At 35.5% G+C, this 17,977-nt stretch overlaps 3 non-coding genes across 3 annotated transcripts; 1 reads left to right on the top strand and 2 right to left on the bottom strand.

The window, feature by feature from the left end:
- Window positions 1-10,240: 10,240 nt before the first annotated feature.
- Window positions 10,241-10,312, bottom strand: TRNAD-GUC (transfer RNA aspartic acid (anticodon GUC)). Its single transcript has one exon. It is a non-coding gene; the product is annotated as a tRNA-Asp (tRNA).
- A 213-nt stretch (window positions 10,313-10,525) lies between these two features.
- Window positions 10,526-10,597, bottom strand: TRNAD-GUC (transfer RNA aspartic acid (anticodon GUC)). The gene has a single exon. It is a non-coding gene; the product is annotated as a tRNA-Asp (tRNA).
- Window positions 10,598-11,080: 483 nt separating this feature from the next.
- On the top strand, window positions 11,081-11,152 carry TRNAD-GUC (transfer RNA aspartic acid (anticodon GUC)). Its single transcript has one exon. It is a non-coding gene; the product is annotated as a tRNA-Asp (tRNA).
- Window positions 11,153-17,977: the final 6,825 nt, after the last annotated feature.

The raw sequence follows: 17,977 nt of genomic DNA, 5'->3' as shown, positions 1-17,977 counted from the left end.
ATACACATAAAAGTGGATATTAACAATGACTACAACAGCTGTACTGTAGACATTAATCTTAATTTTGTGATCTACCTCGACGAACAACATTTAATTGCCAAGGCACTGAGCCTAGAGAATTAAAATATTCCTTGAAGTTTTCTCGCACTTGAAAAGACTCGCGTGTAACTGTTTCTTCTCAAGTGGTCTAGGTTTCTTAGGGCACAGGTTGGTAGTGAAAGTGCTTGCACATCAGGCTCAAACATATTGTCTTTACATAACATATTATGCAGGCAGCATGACGCAAGTACAATTCTATCGACCATGTTCGGTTGTACCTCCATATATCTTCGAAAAATTCTCCAACGAAAAGTCAAAATTCCGAATGCATTCTCGACCACATTTCTCGCTCGGGAAAGTCTATAGTTGAAAATCTTTTTTGTTTTTGTCTCCATCTAAATGGTGCCTGCCATATGGACGCAGAAGATATTTTTTTAGTGGAAATTCTTCATCCCCAACAATTATGTGTGTTGTAGTTCCCCATTTTCAACTAATGGAGCATTTTGTGGCACATTTAAAGTATTAGATTCCAGTTTTTTCCCAAAGCGTGAATTAGCAAAAACACACCCATCATTGTAATAAATTTATAATCTGCATCAACCAGAGCATTTTCGATGTCTTCTTCAAACTCTGAAGAACTACTGGAACTACTAACCCATTCACCTTCCATCTCTGCTACAGAAAGCTACTGAATAAAATAGCGACTGAACAAATTGTAAGTTTAGTGTGAAGTGGCATGGCATGGCGATAATGTGCACACAACGCGACACAGCACATGCCTTCCAACTTATATGATCTCACAGGAGAACACATGACGTGGCAATAATGTGTTTCCGGCTTATGAACTTCAGTCAACAGAAACTACGAAGTCAGTTCCTTTTCTCACCCACAAACACATTGCTCCCACTAATTTCGAGAAGATGAATGTCAAACGCGCCAAAGATATATTTTCCTTAGAAGTTATCACAGCATTGGAATACCTGAAAGACCATTCACAACAGATAGGCGCACATGAGTTTTGTAATGCTGGAGCAACAGTCACTTTCATGAAGAACATTAAAAAGTGGTTCGACATTCATGATGTTAGCAGCAGTAATATGGACATGCATAAACCGGAGAAAATGCATTTCTTTAACATTAATGATGAGAGGTTGCAGTGGCTCGAGCATGATTTTCCTCGCTACCTTGCCAAAATAAAAGACGCGAGTGAAAAGAAAGGAAAGGGATTTCTTAGTAAAGAGACATACCAAGCCATCCTCGTAACATCGTCGTCTACAGTAGAGTGGATTCCATTTTGTGCTCACAAGGGCTTTTAACAGTGACGCAATAGAACTATTTTGCAGTGCATTACGGCAAATGTCAGGGAATAATGATATGCTGGATGCAGAGCAGTTTAAACAGAATTCTGAAAACAGGCATTCTTTCAGTTCCATCAACCAGCAACATTGAAAGCAGGAGTGAGACAAATATGATAGGAATGACAAGGAAAAATATTTCCTGTGCAGAAAATAGTACACTTACCGCAGGCAGTAACTGATATCCTTCTACAAGTGCAGAAGACACCTTGTAAGTAACTATAAAAGTAATAGTGGCATTTTAAAATGAAGTTTAGTATGCAAATGCTACATTACAAAATGGATAATATCTCATAAACCTCATTCATAGGCTTGAATATCATAAGCATCAAGTTTCTTGCAAATGTAACATTTTTATTCCACAGTTTTAAATTCGTAATGGTTTATACTTGTTTTCTTTCACAGCTCTTGGGTATCCAAGTATTGAGGTAGCAAGTATGGCATACATCGAAGGCTACATTATGTTTAAAGTGGTAAAGAAAATTGTCATCTGTGTGTGAATAATATAGCCATATCGAAATGCAGCTCCATACTAATGGATTTAATCTATAAAAGAGACGACTGTAATAAGCTCAACAACTCTTCAAACTCTCTACTTTGGATTATGAAAGTAATTCACGAGTTTGTTATGAAGGCAGTTGCTTATGTATCATCTAACGTCAGTGCCAGTCTAACAGAAGTTGTTACTCCCATTCTGTTACTCCACTACTGAAGTGCTCTCAGCCTGGCCATTCACAAACAATGAGTGAAATAATTTGTGAAAGTGTAATTCCCTTGTTTCTAAAGAACATAGCCTTACAAACAACTGAACGTTTTGAACGAGTAAAATATTTGAACACGAAACCTCGAAGTAGAAAGGTTTTGCGTGTGTAACCAAATATGATCTACGTGACACGCAGGCAGCACTTGAGGTGGGAAGGCGTGTAGTATAGCAGCCGGCAATGCCTTAATAAATAAATAAATATATATATATATATATATATATATATATATTTTAATGAATAAGGATACTTTTTAATAATCAGGCAGTTTTTGCATCCCCTTTCACAGACTGGACATAATAATAATAATAATAATAATAATAATAATAATAATAATAATAATAATAATAATAATAATAATAATAATAAGAATAATAATAATAATAATCCGTGGCGCTACAGCCTGTGAAGAGCCGGCTGCTGGCCTCACGCCCACATGCCAAAGCAGAGATGGACGATCATCCTACCAGAATGGAGGTATCGTGTGGTTAGCACGATGATCCCCCCAGCCGTTATAGCTGGTATTCACAACCGGATTTCGCTACCTATCGTAGCTTCCCAAGTGCATCACGATGATGGGTGAGCACCGGTCCCATACACTGGCCGAAATTTCATGAGAAAATTTCTTCCCCCATGAGGAATCGAACCAGCGCGCATTCCGTAACGCGAGTCCTAGGCGGGATGCCTTAGACCGCGACGCCACGGCGCGGGACACAGATTGGACATAAAACCCAAAAAAACCTACTTCACTTATTCCAAAAACCTAAAATGGTCCGGTTCCTAGTTATTAGGAATAGGATGATGATGATGATGCTGCTGCTGCTCATGCTGCTGCTCATACTCTTGCTGCTATTGCTACTACTGCTTCTACTACTCGTGCTCCTACTGCTGCTCCTGCTGCTGCTCCTGCTCCTGCTGCTAATGCTACTACTGCTACTACTACTCGTGGTCCTGCTCCTGCTCCTGCTGCTACTGCTGCTGCTGCTGCTCCTGCTGCTGCTGCTCCTGCTGCTGCTGCTGCTGCTCCTGCTACTGCTGCTGCTCCTGCTCCTGCTCCTGCTGCTGCTGCTGCTCCTGCTGCTGCTCCTGCTCTTGCTGCTGCTACTGCTGCTGCTTCTGCTACTGCTGCTTCTGCTACTACTGCTGCTCCTCCTCCTGCTGCTGCTACTAGTGCTGCTCCTACTGCTGCTCCTGCTGCTGCTCCTGCTGCTGCTCCTGCTGCTGCTTCTGCTGCTGCTCTTGCTACTGCTCCTACTACTTCTGCTCCTGCTGCTCCTGCTGCTGTTGCTATTGCTGCTACTGCTCCTGCTGCTGCTGCTGCTCCTGCTCCTGCTCCTGCTGTTGCTGCTGCTTCTGCTACTGCTGCTCCTGCTGCTGCTCCTGCTCCTGCTGCTCCTGTTCTTGCTGCTGCTGCTGCTGCTACTGCTGCTGCTGCTGCAACTACTGCTGCTCCTGCTCTTGCTGCTGCTGCTGCTACTGCTCTTGCTGCTGCTGCTGCTACTGCTGCTGCTATTGCTCTTGCTGCTGCTACTTCTCTTGCTGCTGCTGCTGCTACTGCTCTTGCTGCTGCTGCTCTTGCTGCTGCTGCTCTTGCTGCTGCTACTCTTGCTGCTGCTACTGCTGCTCCTGCTGCTGCTGCTGCTACTGGTCTTGCTGCTGCTGCTGCTGCTCCTACTCTTGCTGCTGCTGCTGCTCCTGCTGCTCCTGCTATGGCTATAAATCAGATAGTTCACCCTTTTCAATTTCCCAAAATAAAAATAAAATAATTTTTATCACAATAATACATTTTCCTGTACCCATGTTAAAGTTTAAGTGTGCTGCAATGTCAGAGAAAATTTACACAGCTATTCAGCAACTGTGTATTTAATAACATATATTTTTTTTAATTTCCACTTTTTTTTTAGCGACTCTCATCTCTATCTCCCTCCGGAATGAAATTGATATTCTCACAGAATCAGTTAAACTGGCCTAAATATTTAATACTTTAATTCACTTATGGAACGGAATTTCTTTATAATCTCTGCATAAACCAATACACACTTTCCCCACTCATACACACGGCATGCACAAGCTGTCAGTGACCTGCATAGACTATTTCCGACACATGTAAATCTTATTTTTAAGGGAAGGTGGTTGTATAATTTGAATTTTTTTCCTATTTCATCGTAATTTTCCTTTTTTTTTTTGATTATGTAGAAATATCATTGCTGCAACAACTTAAATATGAGATTAGTAAAAAAAAAATTGGGGCAGAAATCTTGGGGAGAAAAAGTACCAGGGCACTGTAATTCACAACAGTGAATATATCTCAGCCATTTTTAAGATAAATTCAAAACCTCTTTGTCGTTTTACTCCTAAAAGCACATTCTGTAAAATGGTTATAGCATAATTTTAATATTCGTTTTCACAATGTTCAAATAAAGAATAGGCTATATCTTAAGAATAAATTTTAGAGATATTTTTTAAATGCAACAAAATAATAAATCTCTGATACACAGAAAAGTTTCATAATACCTTAAGAATGAGTGTTTCAAATATCATGCATGTAGCATCAAATAGTTCCGAAAATGTAACGATATTAAGTCTTTTGTGTGAGAATAAAACAAACAATTAAAGTTACCAGAAATTTCAATCAAAGTTCAGTGTAATTTAAAAACCCTGTGCATCAGAGCTTTAAAAATGACAGCTAAAAGTACCATAAATATATTAAATTTAGTGTGATGAAAGTTTCAAATTTCTAAGATTATTTTAAAGCAAGAATTTTTCTTTTTAAAAATATACTGGTTTTTCGCCAAATTTTAACCATCCTTTCCCCTTGAAAACACCGTGCACCAGAGCTTTAAAAATGGCAGCTAAAAGCGCTATAAATGTGCATTAAAGTTGTGCGATGAAAGTTTAAAATTTCACAGATTATTTTAAAGCAAACCTTTTCTTTTTTAAAAATTTACTGGTTTTCCACCACATTTTAACTATTCTTGCGCCTTGAAAATCATGTGAACCCGAGCTTTAATATAGCTTTGCAGTAGCTGACAAGGGCATAAATACACATTAAAATTTTCGTAATACATATATTTCTCACATATCGAAGTGTATTTTACAACAAAATCATTTTTTAATTCAACGGTTTTCTACCGTAATAAAGCCATCCTCTCTCCTTAACATTCACTGTAGCATTTACAATGAATTTTCCTATTTCTTTTTGTATTAAAGTTTTCTTTTCTTATTGCTTGCCTATTTTTATTTAACAATTTTAATGACAAATACATATTTATTTATTTCCTTCTAGTTACTTATCCTGTATTATAAACCATAAAGTCATTAAATTGTGACATAAATATGGAATTTATTGGTGAAGCTATAAGAGACGAACATTTTCGCCATGTAATGGCATCTTCAGGTCTTGTACAATTAGTTAACACAAAATGAACACTTTCAGGAATATTTGGTTTTCTAAAAAAATACTCTCTTAAATATGAATATAAGCATGGATCAATAACACTAATGAGAATGTCATAAAATAAATAGTTGATTTACTTTCGATTATACTAAAACACAATTATTTTTCTTTCAATGACGAAGTATACCAACAAACTAAGGGATTAGCAATGGATGATCTGATCTTAGGCCTTCTAGCCGAGATTTTTCTACAGGAATTGGAAAACAAACATGTTCCCAATTTCAAGACAGAATTCAATATACAATTTTATGCTCGATATGTTGATGATACATCGGTACTTTGTAACAATAACAATCTCCACCTGAAGATGATTTTTAAAAAGTCGAAAATATTTGTGGATATATAACCTTGTGATGTGAAAATTGTTTTCTGTATTAATTGATAAGTTGTTGAATGAAATTGTAAAATAATTCATTATTAGAGAAGGATTTAATTAAATCATCAGCCTCCAGCGAGGGTGACCACAAGGATCCTGAATACAGAGCAGTTATGTTTTTTTTAAGTACATTAATTAAAAAAAAAGAATACTAAATTTTAGATTTGGGATTCGCTTGTTGCCAGAATGTCATATTCACAAAATTATCTTTCTTGAAAATATAAATGATATTGAATGATATGTAAAGAGTCAACTTGTCTGAAATCTTAACCTCAATATGACTTTCAAATTTATCGAAATCAGTCAGGCAAAGAAACTTGGATACACGTAGTTGAACATTAAGGTGAAATTACATAAAACCAAAGCCAATCTTCGGTTAAACAAACAATGCCTTCAACATAAAGTGATCAATAATAATTCCATAGCTGCCAAGAAATTCAATGACAAACTCAATTCTGTTGGCTCAAAAATTAAATTAAATTTCAACATAAGAAAAAAGAAACACTCAGTAATAAATTATATACACTGCATTTACTCACAGCAAAATCAACTGGTATATAATGGGATAGCATACAAAAAAAAAAAAAAGGTAAGATAAAGTTAATCAATTGATGAAAAACTAAATATGAAACTTTAAACAAGAAATTAGACACCCTTCTAGCTTCAAAATCGCAGCGAACTACATCATCAATTCAACTAATAGATTAACCAACTTAACAGACACTTCTCTTTCCCCATCAGAATTAGAAATCATTAATAATTCAACAATTAGGTGTAGGAAATAAATGTCTAGGAATTTTTCTAGACTTACAAAAAATTTTCGATACAGTCAATCACAATATACTTTTAATAAAATGGATAGATTGGGAATTAATGGATTGGCTTTAGAGATAATTTGTAGACACAAAAGCCGCCCTAAATAAGGGTTCGATAGATCGGCCTACTAATCAATTCAGAAAGAATAATAAGTAAACAAAACGATTTTGTGACACTTGGAAAGAAAAAGAAAAAAACATTAAGATAAGAAAACGTAGGAAATCATTTACAATAACAATTTTGTTGGGTACAAATGATTACTAATTATAGCTAAGGATGATTTTAACACGTGAGATCCTATGGCATCAATCGTTGCATCAGAAATGTTATATTGTTTAAGTTGATTTAAAGTTTCACGTGGGATAGTGCCACGGGCACCGAACATGAGCCCAAAAACTGTCCAATGTGTAATGTGGTATTGTGCTCCAAGATGCTGACAACAAGGCTCATATATGACTTGTTTTTCACGACACACCTCTTGTGGCTGTTGCTCATGCATCTCAAAACGGATTGTGGGATCAAGAATGACACCCTTATCCTTCTGCCGATCAATTATGATGATATCAGCCCGTCTAGTAGAGCCGTCAGAAGAGACGCAACCAACCTCCTCATAAACCTCATAGGAAGCATTCTGACGGAGTGAAGCTGTGATGAGAGAACGAACCGTATTATGTCTATTGATTCGGAGCAATTCTCCATGATGGCAGAAACCCAAGACGTGAGGAAGCGTTTCTTGCTCGTCACATCTTCTGCAACGGGTTGAGTCAAGAGTTCTACCAGGGAGAGTACGTACAGGTATTGTATTACAGTTCATCTTAATGGCTTGCGTCCACTGACTGCTCGAAAGTCCCTTTTTGGTTGAGATCCACGAATTACCTTTCTTCCAGTGAGAATAGAAAAACCTTTACTTTTCAATTTGCTCCATTGATGAAAAGAATCTTCACGCAATGCTTTTCTTAGTTTTTGAGAAGAAATACGTTCAGAGCAATCGAAGGTAATTGGTAATTGTTTGATGCAATGTTCAATTTCGTTTGGAAGATTTCGAGTGGCTGCTACATGAGGGTTGTCAACATGTAAAATCTTAAATCTTACTTAAGTAACAGAACTCAGTCAACTAAAATCAATGATCACCTTAGTGAATTACGTAACATTGGTATAGGTGTATCTCAGGGATGATTTTAGGTCCTGTTTTGTTTTTAATATATATCAAAGATTTACTTAAAATTGACACTGAGAAATATTCTGGTACTCTGTATTCTTATGCTGATGATAGTGTGGTTATATTTAGCAGTTCGAGTTGGAATGAAACTTATCAAAATTCTAACAGTAGTATTAATATTATTAAAGAATGGCTGGATGCTCATTTACTTTCTTTGAACATTTCTAAAACAAAATTAATACCATTTTCATTAACATCACATGACCTTGAAGAACTAAACATAAATAATAATAGAAACATAACAATACATGATTGTAACCTACCTACTTGCTCATGTAACGCTTTGAGTATATCGTCACAAGTTAAATATTTAGGCATTATTATTGACCAACATTTAAAATGGGACAAGCATATCTCATTCCTGTGTAACAGATTGTGTACAACAATCCAAAAATTTTCCATTCTACTTTCTTATTTTTTTTTATATTCATTTGTTTGATATTTTATTCAGTTCTTCATGCTCTACCACCGGTATTTTTTTGGCAATTCATATGCATAATAATACATATTTAACTAAAGAACAATTATCCAACTTAGATAGATAGATGGATGGATGGATGGATGGATGGATGGATGGATGGATGGATGGATATATAGATAGATAGATAGATAGATAGATAGATAGATAGATAGATAATAGATAGATAGATAGATAGATAGATAGATAGATAGATAGATAGATAGATAGATAGATAGATAGATAGATAGATAGATAGATAGATAGATAGATAGATAGATAGATAGATAGATAGATAGATAGATAGATAGATAGATAGATAGATAGATAATAGATAGATAGATAGATAGATAGATAGATAGATAGATAAATAGATAGATAGATAGATAGATAGATAGATAGATAGATAGATAGATAGATAGATAGATAGATAGATAGATAGATAGATAGATAGATAGATAGATAGATAGATAGATAGATAGATAGATAGATAGATAGATAGATAGATAGATAGATAGATAGATAGATAGATAGATAGATAGATAGATAGATAGATAGATAGATAGATAGATAGATAGATAGATAGATAGATAGATAGATATTTATTAGCCTTAGGAAATACAATGATTTCATGGCATCGTCAGAGTGAATACATAATAAATATGCGGTTACATAGTGTGTTATTCCGACTTATAAGATGTCTACAATAATATACAAATAATATACAATCAACACATTCTCTAATGAAGTCAATTCTCCACAGTTTTCTTCAGACCATTATTTGTACAAAGTTCTTGGTTTCCTTATCTTCTTGGGCAGTCTCACCCCAGACATGAATCAGACAGAAAAGAAGAGCAGTAAACACAAAAGGAGATACTAACTACTGTAAGCTAAATTTGGAGTGCTAAACTAAGATACTCATTGACAGTAAAAGGCATGTGGAAAAGTAAAATATGTTTCACTGACTTTTTAAATCTAGCATAGCTAAGGGCTTTAGTTTCAACAGGGAGTTTGTTGTAAAGTCTTATCCCTGTATGTGATAAGCTATTGAGACTTTTGGATAACCTATGATGATTAAAATGTAAATTATTGCATGTTCTTGTGCTGTAACTGTGATAATCAGAGTTTATTTTAAAACTATCATAATTTTGGTGGATGAAACAGACTGTTTCAAGAATGTAAATACAAGGTAGGGGAAAAATATCAAACTCTTTGAATATTTTTTTACTATCTGAGCGAATAGGTACTTTCTTTATAATTTTCAATATTCTCTTTTGCAGTCTAAACACTTGTGCAAGTTTTGATGACGACCCCCAGATAATTATCCCATATGATAATACAGAGTGAACATAGCCAAAGTAAACCGCTCTAAGTAGTTCCTTGGGAGTTATATTGGTTAGGACACGGAAAGCATAACACAAACGACTTAGTTTATCAGTTAAGAATTGAATATGACTTTCCCACGCACAGTGGGGTATTTGCATCAAAAAGTTGGCCAAAAGTCGATATTGTCAATGTTGTCCTACCCCTGAAATTCTTGCCGCCTGAAAGAAGTAAATAGTGGGGGACCAATAAAATAAAAGTTTGTGTTTCATCTACTTGATCATGTGGCCGTCAGCACAGTCTAAAGTTGAGTGTTTGTGACACTATACATGTATCGTCTTGGCGCTCTGCACAAGTTTACAAGTTCATTATTCAAACCAAGATTTTCAGGTATAATTCCCTGTAAAGTTGATTTGAATAATTTCGAGGAAAAATTGTTCCGGAGCCGGGTATCGAACCCGGGACCTTTGGTTTGACGTACCAACGCTCTACCACTGAGCTACTCGGGAACTCTAACCGACACCGATCCAATTTTTCCCTCTATATCCACAGACCTCAAAGTGGGCTGACAACCGTCAAGCAACCAACTTCGAGTGCACACTAACTCCGTGTGACTTAAATTGTGGTTTTCTGTTAACGAACAGTGACGTGTATTATGCAAACCAAGATTTTCAGGTATAACTCTCTGTAAAGTTGATTTGAATAATTTCGAGGAAAAATTGTTCCGGAGCCGGGTATCGAACCCGGGACCTTTGGTTTGACGTACCAACGCTCTACCACTGAGCTACTCGGGAACTCTAACCGACACCGATCCAATTTTTCCCTCTATATCCACAGACCTCAAAGTGGGCTGACAACCGTCAAGTAACCAACTTCGAGTGCACACTAACTCCGTGTGACTTAAATTGTGGTTTTCTGTTAACGAACAGTGACGTGTATTATGCAAATCAAGATTTTCAGGTATAACTCCCTGGATCGGTGTCGGTTAGAGTTCTCGAGTAGCTCAGTGGTAGAGCGTTGGTACGTCAAACCAAAGGTCCCGGGTTTGATACCCGGCTCCGGAACAATTTTTCCTCGAAATTATTCAAATCAACTTTACAGGGAGTTATACCTGAAAATCTTGGTTTGCATAATACACGTCACTGTTCGTTAACAGAAAACCACAATTTAAGTCACACGGAGTTAGTGTGCACTCGAAGTTGGTTGCTTGACGGTTGTCAGCCCACTTTGAGGTCTGTGGATATAGAGGGAAAAATTGGATCGGTGTCGGTTAGAGTTCCCGAGTAGCTCAGTGGTAGAGCGTTGGTACGTCAAACCAAAGGTCCCGGGTTCGATACCCGGCTCCGGAACAATTTTTCCTCGAAATTATTAAAAAATTATTCAGGTTCATTATTGTTTTTCTACATTTGAAAGATACAGTATGTCCTGTTACAAGATGGATCCTTCTCAGCAAGGTATGTACTTCACTTTTGAGCGATTTTTATGCTTATATAAAGTATTTTTAAGAAGTTATTGCGGTTAGAAAACCATCTATATTTCAGTATTTTTTTTTTCACGAACGTAAGTTTTCGTTTAATGATTTAATCCACTTCAGGGTGAGTCCCGATGTTTCTTCTTATGTTATTACAAAGACTAGATCTCTGGGTATGTAATAGAAAAGAAATTGGCTGCGACTTCGTGCGAATTTTATATTTTTATACATTTTTGTTACGAACACTAATTTTCAATTTTTTAATCTGCTACAAATAAATATTTTTTTTCTTTTACTAGGGCCATCTACAATGAAATTTTGTTAAGGAAATAGTTATATGATATGCAAGAGCAAAAATCTGTGATATCAAGGAAAAATTGGAATATCTAGAAAAAATCGTGTTAGTGCCTAATGCAAGAGAATTGTTCAGAGGAACAAGTTAACGCTTTTAAACATACATTTTCGTATGTGAAAGCAGAGTTAAAAAATGAGATGGTTGAATGCACACAGAAAAGATTATTTATTCAGAAAAAGGAATGAAAGCTGACTTCAAGGGACCTTTGAGTTAGGCCTACCAAAAGCAAGGCAATGGCTACGACGCAATCGAGACGGCCCACAAAAATCTTTTAGCGACTCTAGTGAACGAAGTAAAAGAAGGAAGACACAAGGACTTAGATAAATAGTAAACAGTGAGGAATTAATTTTTGCCACCCAGATATTGTTGCGAGTCTCTGGAAAACCCCACACACCAAAAGTTAAGGAAATTACTAAATCTCCTAAGTGAGCCACAAAATACAGTAAGGCGTACTCCAGCATTTCACAAGAAAAAAAGAGGCCAGTTTTATCTCCACAAGCTCTTTCTATGTTTGTGGAAGCTGGTAATTTACTTTGTCACCTGCTATTTATGTGCCTTATTGTTCCTTCATTATCTGTTCTACTATTAAATAATACACATTAACTGTAATTTTAGAAGTTGTATCAAGTGGACATGAAGTTGATATTTAGAAATTCGCTCCTTATGCCACGGATATAGCAAACTCTTTATGTTAAGCTGTAATCGTGGCATCCAATGATTCCCACAATGCATAAGATTTTAATTCACGGCCCAGCTATAATTGAAAATGCTCATTTAAGAATTGGGCAACTGTCAGAGGAAGCAGCAGCTGAAGCTAGGAATAAGCACTTCCGTTCCTACCGCCAGAATTATGATAGAAAGTAACCTAAATATAATTAACAGGCTGCTGCTTAGCCTAGATCCTCTGCTAACCTCTGCAGTTGCGAGCGTCGTTAAATAAAACATAACATTACAAGCATGATATTAACCTGAGGAAGAGAACGAAACCATTTTAAAATAAAACACAGAAATGCTACTATTTTCTTTATGATTTCAGCTGATCAAAATTAAGAAAGTACTGCAAGTGAAGCTGAAGAGTCTTCTGATGAGAAATCATGGGAATAATCTCATTGGTACAGTATCTGATAAAGTGAAAGTGAGCTAAATTCTTAACTACAAAAATAACTTTAAAATATATATTCATGACATGAAAACTACGTACGTATTTTTATATTAATATCTTAAATACTTGCATAATTACATACATTATATAATCAGTGTTAACTTATTTGCAAATTATATTAGCATAATAATTACACAGGATGGATCAGAAGGAAAAGTATATGGTGTGAGGAGTGATAATATTGGTGATTCTGAAAAAAGAGTTCCTACGAGCAATTGCCCTCTTCTTAACATAATCTGACATAGCCTACAGCTGTTTGAAAATCACGGACGTCAGTCTCATGTCCTTCATTAGCACTCATATCCGGACCCAACAAAAACGACATTAGGTTGTAATAAGGTTGTAGTAAGATCAATGAAACGTATCCTGGACATTGAATCGGTCACAGTGGAGTCATTTATTGACCACCGAGGTCATCCGACATTACTACATTGGGTTATTCTTTTTGTGATTGTGATCTGTTTGTATAGGGAATCACATTAGTCGGAATATAACCTGGAAGTTTCTGCGACTTAAGTAATAAATAAAGAATTTGGATAAAACAACGAAATACATTTTGTATTTCTCTACAAGTGCCATAATCCCCTTATTATATCCTATTTTAATATATTATCCCAATTAAATGTGACTGGAACACTATAATAATTTTGGCCAACTTTTCGGTGCAAATACCCCACTGTACCACGTGAGGTTGGAATCAATCCATATCCCTAAAAATTTTGTACAATCGACGTCCTTTATTCCAGTATTATTAAGTAGTATTTCAATGGAGTCATGTAGTTGTTTCTGACTGAAATACATACAAACGGTTTTAGTGACATTTAGTTTTAGTCTATTTCTAGCTAACCACTGTTCTAGTTGTCTTAAGGTTTAATTTATTTTCTCCTGTAAATTATTTTTATCAAGAGCATTGAAAACTACATTAGTGTCATCGGCAAAGAGAACGGTTTTAGCTTGCGTTATCCTTGAGGGAAGGTCGTTTATATATAGGAGAAATAGAATTGGGCCAAGTATGGAACTCTGGGGCACCCCGCATTTCATGATAGTGGGATATGATTTCATTGAGCCTATTTCAACAAATTGTTGCCTTGCACTTAGGTAAGAAACAAACCAACTTTTAGCTAACCCCGTTATGCCAAACCATTGTAGTTTCTGGATCAGTATCTTATGGTCAACTGTGTCAAATGCTTTGCTCAGGTCCAGGAATAGCCCAACTGTTTGATTCTTGTTGTCTTTTGAATTTAGAATAAATTCCGTGAAAGTGAATATGGCGTTATTAATTCCTTTGCCTTTTTGAAACCCAAATTGAACATTAGATAGTGCACCATTGCAATCTAAAAACCGAACTAATCTATTATACATAACTTTTTCAAGGATTTTGGAGAATGTAGATAATAGAGATATCGGCCTACAGTTGTTAATATTTTGTTTATCTCCCTTCTTAAATATAGGACATACTTTTGCGAGTTTGAATTGTTCAGGAAATTTACCAATAATTAAAGATAAATTGCAGATGTTTACGAGTGGAGCTACTAGTAGTACGGCACATTTCTTTACAATACCATCCGGAATGTCATCAGGTCCACAGGAAAGATTATTTTTTAGTTTTTTTATTATATCGAGAATTTCATCTGCAGTCACGGGACATAGAAATATGGTGTTTACATTTCCTGTTCCATGTAAGGTTGTTTCCTGACTACATGTTACCTGGTTATTAGGATTTTCTGCTACATTTGCAAACAATTTATTAAAAATTTCAGCTATTTCGAAGGAATTTTGAATTGTTTGACCATTATGTATTATTGAAAAGTCTTGATTTGAGACTTTGGTATTTTTACAAGTTTCTTTCTTTACAACTTCCCATATAGCTTTGCCTCTGTTCTGTGCTTTCATAATGAATTCTCCATTGAATTTCAATTTAGCTGCATATATAACTTTCTTTAATATGCTGGTATATCGTTTATAATGTAATTTAAGATCTAGGCTATTTGTAATTTGGCACAATTTATATAACTCCTTTTTCCTCCTACAAGAAGTTACACTCCCCTTCGTTGTCCAATTTTTTGAATTGTTGAACTGTTTATTTGTAAGTGTACATTTTTTTAGTGGAAAAGCAACATCAAAATAATGAGTTATTGAGTTTATAAATTCGTTTGTTTTCGCATCCACATCTGTTAAGTTGGTTACATCAATCCAATTTTCTTTGCTTAGCAAACGTTTAAAATATTCAACGTTTTCATCATTAAAAGATCTTTTATACCTAATTGGCTTAATGCTATTTGGTTTAGGGTTTTCAAATACATAAATATTTAAGAATACAGCATTGTGGTCTGCGATATCCATATCAGTATTTCCTACTGAGAATGGATAAGAATCATGGTCAATAATTATTTGGTCTAGGCATGTTTTAGAATTAGAGGCTATTCTAGTTGGAGTGTCTATTGTTTCTATCAGATTATATGATCGAATTAGCGATATGAATTCTATTATGGTAGCATCACTATTTAAAAAATCTATGTTGAAGTCACCGCACAAAATTAATTGTTTCTTTTTGCTTTTTAGGTGATTTAAAAGAAGTTAAAACTTTTCTAAAAAGGTTTTTATACAGCCCTCTGGGGACCTGTAGACACACACTACAGTTAAATTATAATCCTGACCGCTAATTTCAGTCACAGCATGTTCGAATACTTTGTCTTGGTTTAGATAATACGTATTATTTTTCTCTATATGTGATAAATGTTGTCTAACAAAAATAGCTGTTCCTCCATTTTTGTAAGTGTCCCGACAGAAGTAACTTGAAAGGTTGAAATCTGGAATATGACAGTATGTTATTTCCTTTGTGTTTAGCCAGTGCTCTGTACAGCATAAGATATCTAACGTCTTTAAATCATGGTTTATGGTTATTTCTAATTGATACAGCTTATTTCTAATGCAATGAAAATTTTGATGCATTAATGTGACAGAGGCCATTTTGTTAGCATTATAAGAAGTCTTTTTATCAGCAAATGAGAAGGAGCTAAGTTTACGTGCACTATTTAGGTTTGTGGTTCCAATCTCCGTGACTGGCCCTGGTATAAAAAATCACGTAGATGGGCAGGCGTCTTCACAAGTTGAGCCGAGGATCTAGTTGGCGCTTCCGGGCTCTGAAGACTTTCTTGGAGGCATCGATTTTCTTCATTATCTACCTAATCCTCTATACAAAATCGTAATAAAATAAATTCTCAGATTGATCCAGTACTTCTGCCAGGTAGCCTACATAGTTTTCTTCATGCCAACACTTTTTGTAAAGGTCAGTCGTGTTCTGCTATGTTACTTCAAGGTTGGTGACCCTCCCCCCAACAACTTCCATGCAAGTATTACATCGAACAGCATTCTTCATACATCACCTTTCACGGTTCATGTATTCATACTTAAATTTTTCTAAAAATCTTCTCTTATTGTGGTTGCAGGATTTCTCCTCAAATTTATCATCCAAAATGAAACAATACGATCACGTTACGTAACACAGCATGTACAACCAGATTGCATATTGATGAAGATACTCAGGATATTTATATTATACACTGTGTACCTTAGTTTTAAATTATGTTAACTGTTTTGAGTAGGCCTAACCATTAAAACTGTTCTACGCACTTATGACATATACACTGTTACTATCAAGAAAATACTTTATTAGTTTTTGCATTTAACCATGGCATCATATTTTATAATATGGACTTTGGTTATTCTCTATAACCTATTGATGTTACATTTGTAACACACATTTTAACAATCCAATAGTTAAATTTTCATTGTGGTTGTTTTATTGATCCATGCTTATATGTATACTTGAAAGAATATTTTTTAGAAGACCAGATATTCCTGAAAGTGTTCATTCTGTGTTAACTAATTGTACGAGATCTTGTAGCTTCACTAATAATAAATTCCATATTTATGTCATAATGACTTCATGGTTTATAATAAAAGATAAGTAATTAGAGGGAAAGTGAGCAAATGCTGGGTAACTATCGGTGCCGGACTCCAGACTCATTTCATTGGCATTATCACCTTCACCTCATTTAGATACTAAATAACCTAAGATATTGATACAGGATCGCAAAATAACCTACTAAAAAGAAATAAAATAAATGGAAAATGTGACCACAATGCTTAATTGTCGCCACATTGCACAGTGTTTCCAAGAGACTCAAAAGCTGGCCAAAAATAATTTTTCCATATTTAGTTTTATGGTCTTTACAACATACCCCAACTATCTCCAAGGTCTGGCGGTTATAAAACAGCCACCCTCGTAGCAGGTCTAATTCTATGCAGTTGTATTCGAACCTTTGAAGCCAGTGCATCAAGTGTCGTTTTTGCTGCGTTGTGGCTGTGTGTTTTTCAATCAGAATTTCAGTTACCGGTATTATTTTTTGTGCTTCTATGGTTGATTTTGAGGTAAGTGTTACTATAGATTGTTAGAGTTATGTTTTTGAATTAAGAGTACGTTATTATTATTATTATTATTATTATTATTATTATTATTATAATGATTAAGTATATTATGCTTGGCTAAGAACATGTAACCATATTATGTAAAAAAAAAGGTATCCCTGTAACATGCCATGAAGGCAATTTGGGGGCATGGAGGTAGAGCCCCATGCTTTTCATGACCTCGGCACTAGAATGAGGTGGTGTGGTCGTCACCACACTCTGACCGCCTTTTTACCCCAGGAAAGATCCGGTACTCAATTTTATAGGCTGAGTGAACCTTGGGACCATTCTGAAAGTTTGGCAACGAGAAAAAATCCTGTCACTACCTGGGATCGAACCCCGGACCTTCCAGTCTGTAGCCAGTTGCTCTACCAACTGAGCTACCTGGCCGCCAATCATATTATGTACAATTTTATTTTGTGATTCCTTAAGTTCAGTCTTTATGCAAAGTAACAAAAATTGCCTCACGTTGTCCCGTGTTATTTCCTCGACCAATGTGTAGTCTCACATGTTTACTTAATGATCTCCATAGGTAAAACTGCCAATACTTGCCCCTTTTGATAAGATTTTTATTTTTAGTGCCTTTTAGGTGTATGGAATACAATTTTTAGTGCCTTCTTAGTAGCCTAAAATACCATTTTTACAGTGCTTTCTTAGGAACCTAAGACACCAATTTTTAGTCTTAATTTCCGAACCGTACTAATAATATATAAAGT

This window comes from Periplaneta americana, chromosome 15 (genome assembly GCF_040183065.1).
Source record: "Periplaneta americana isolate PAMFEO1 chromosome 15, P.americana_PAMFEO1_priV1, whole genome shotgun sequence".
NCBI lineage: Eukaryota > Metazoa > Arthropoda > Insecta > Blattodea > Blattidae > Periplaneta > Periplaneta americana.
This window is presented reverse-complemented; position numbering and strand designations above follow the sequence as displayed.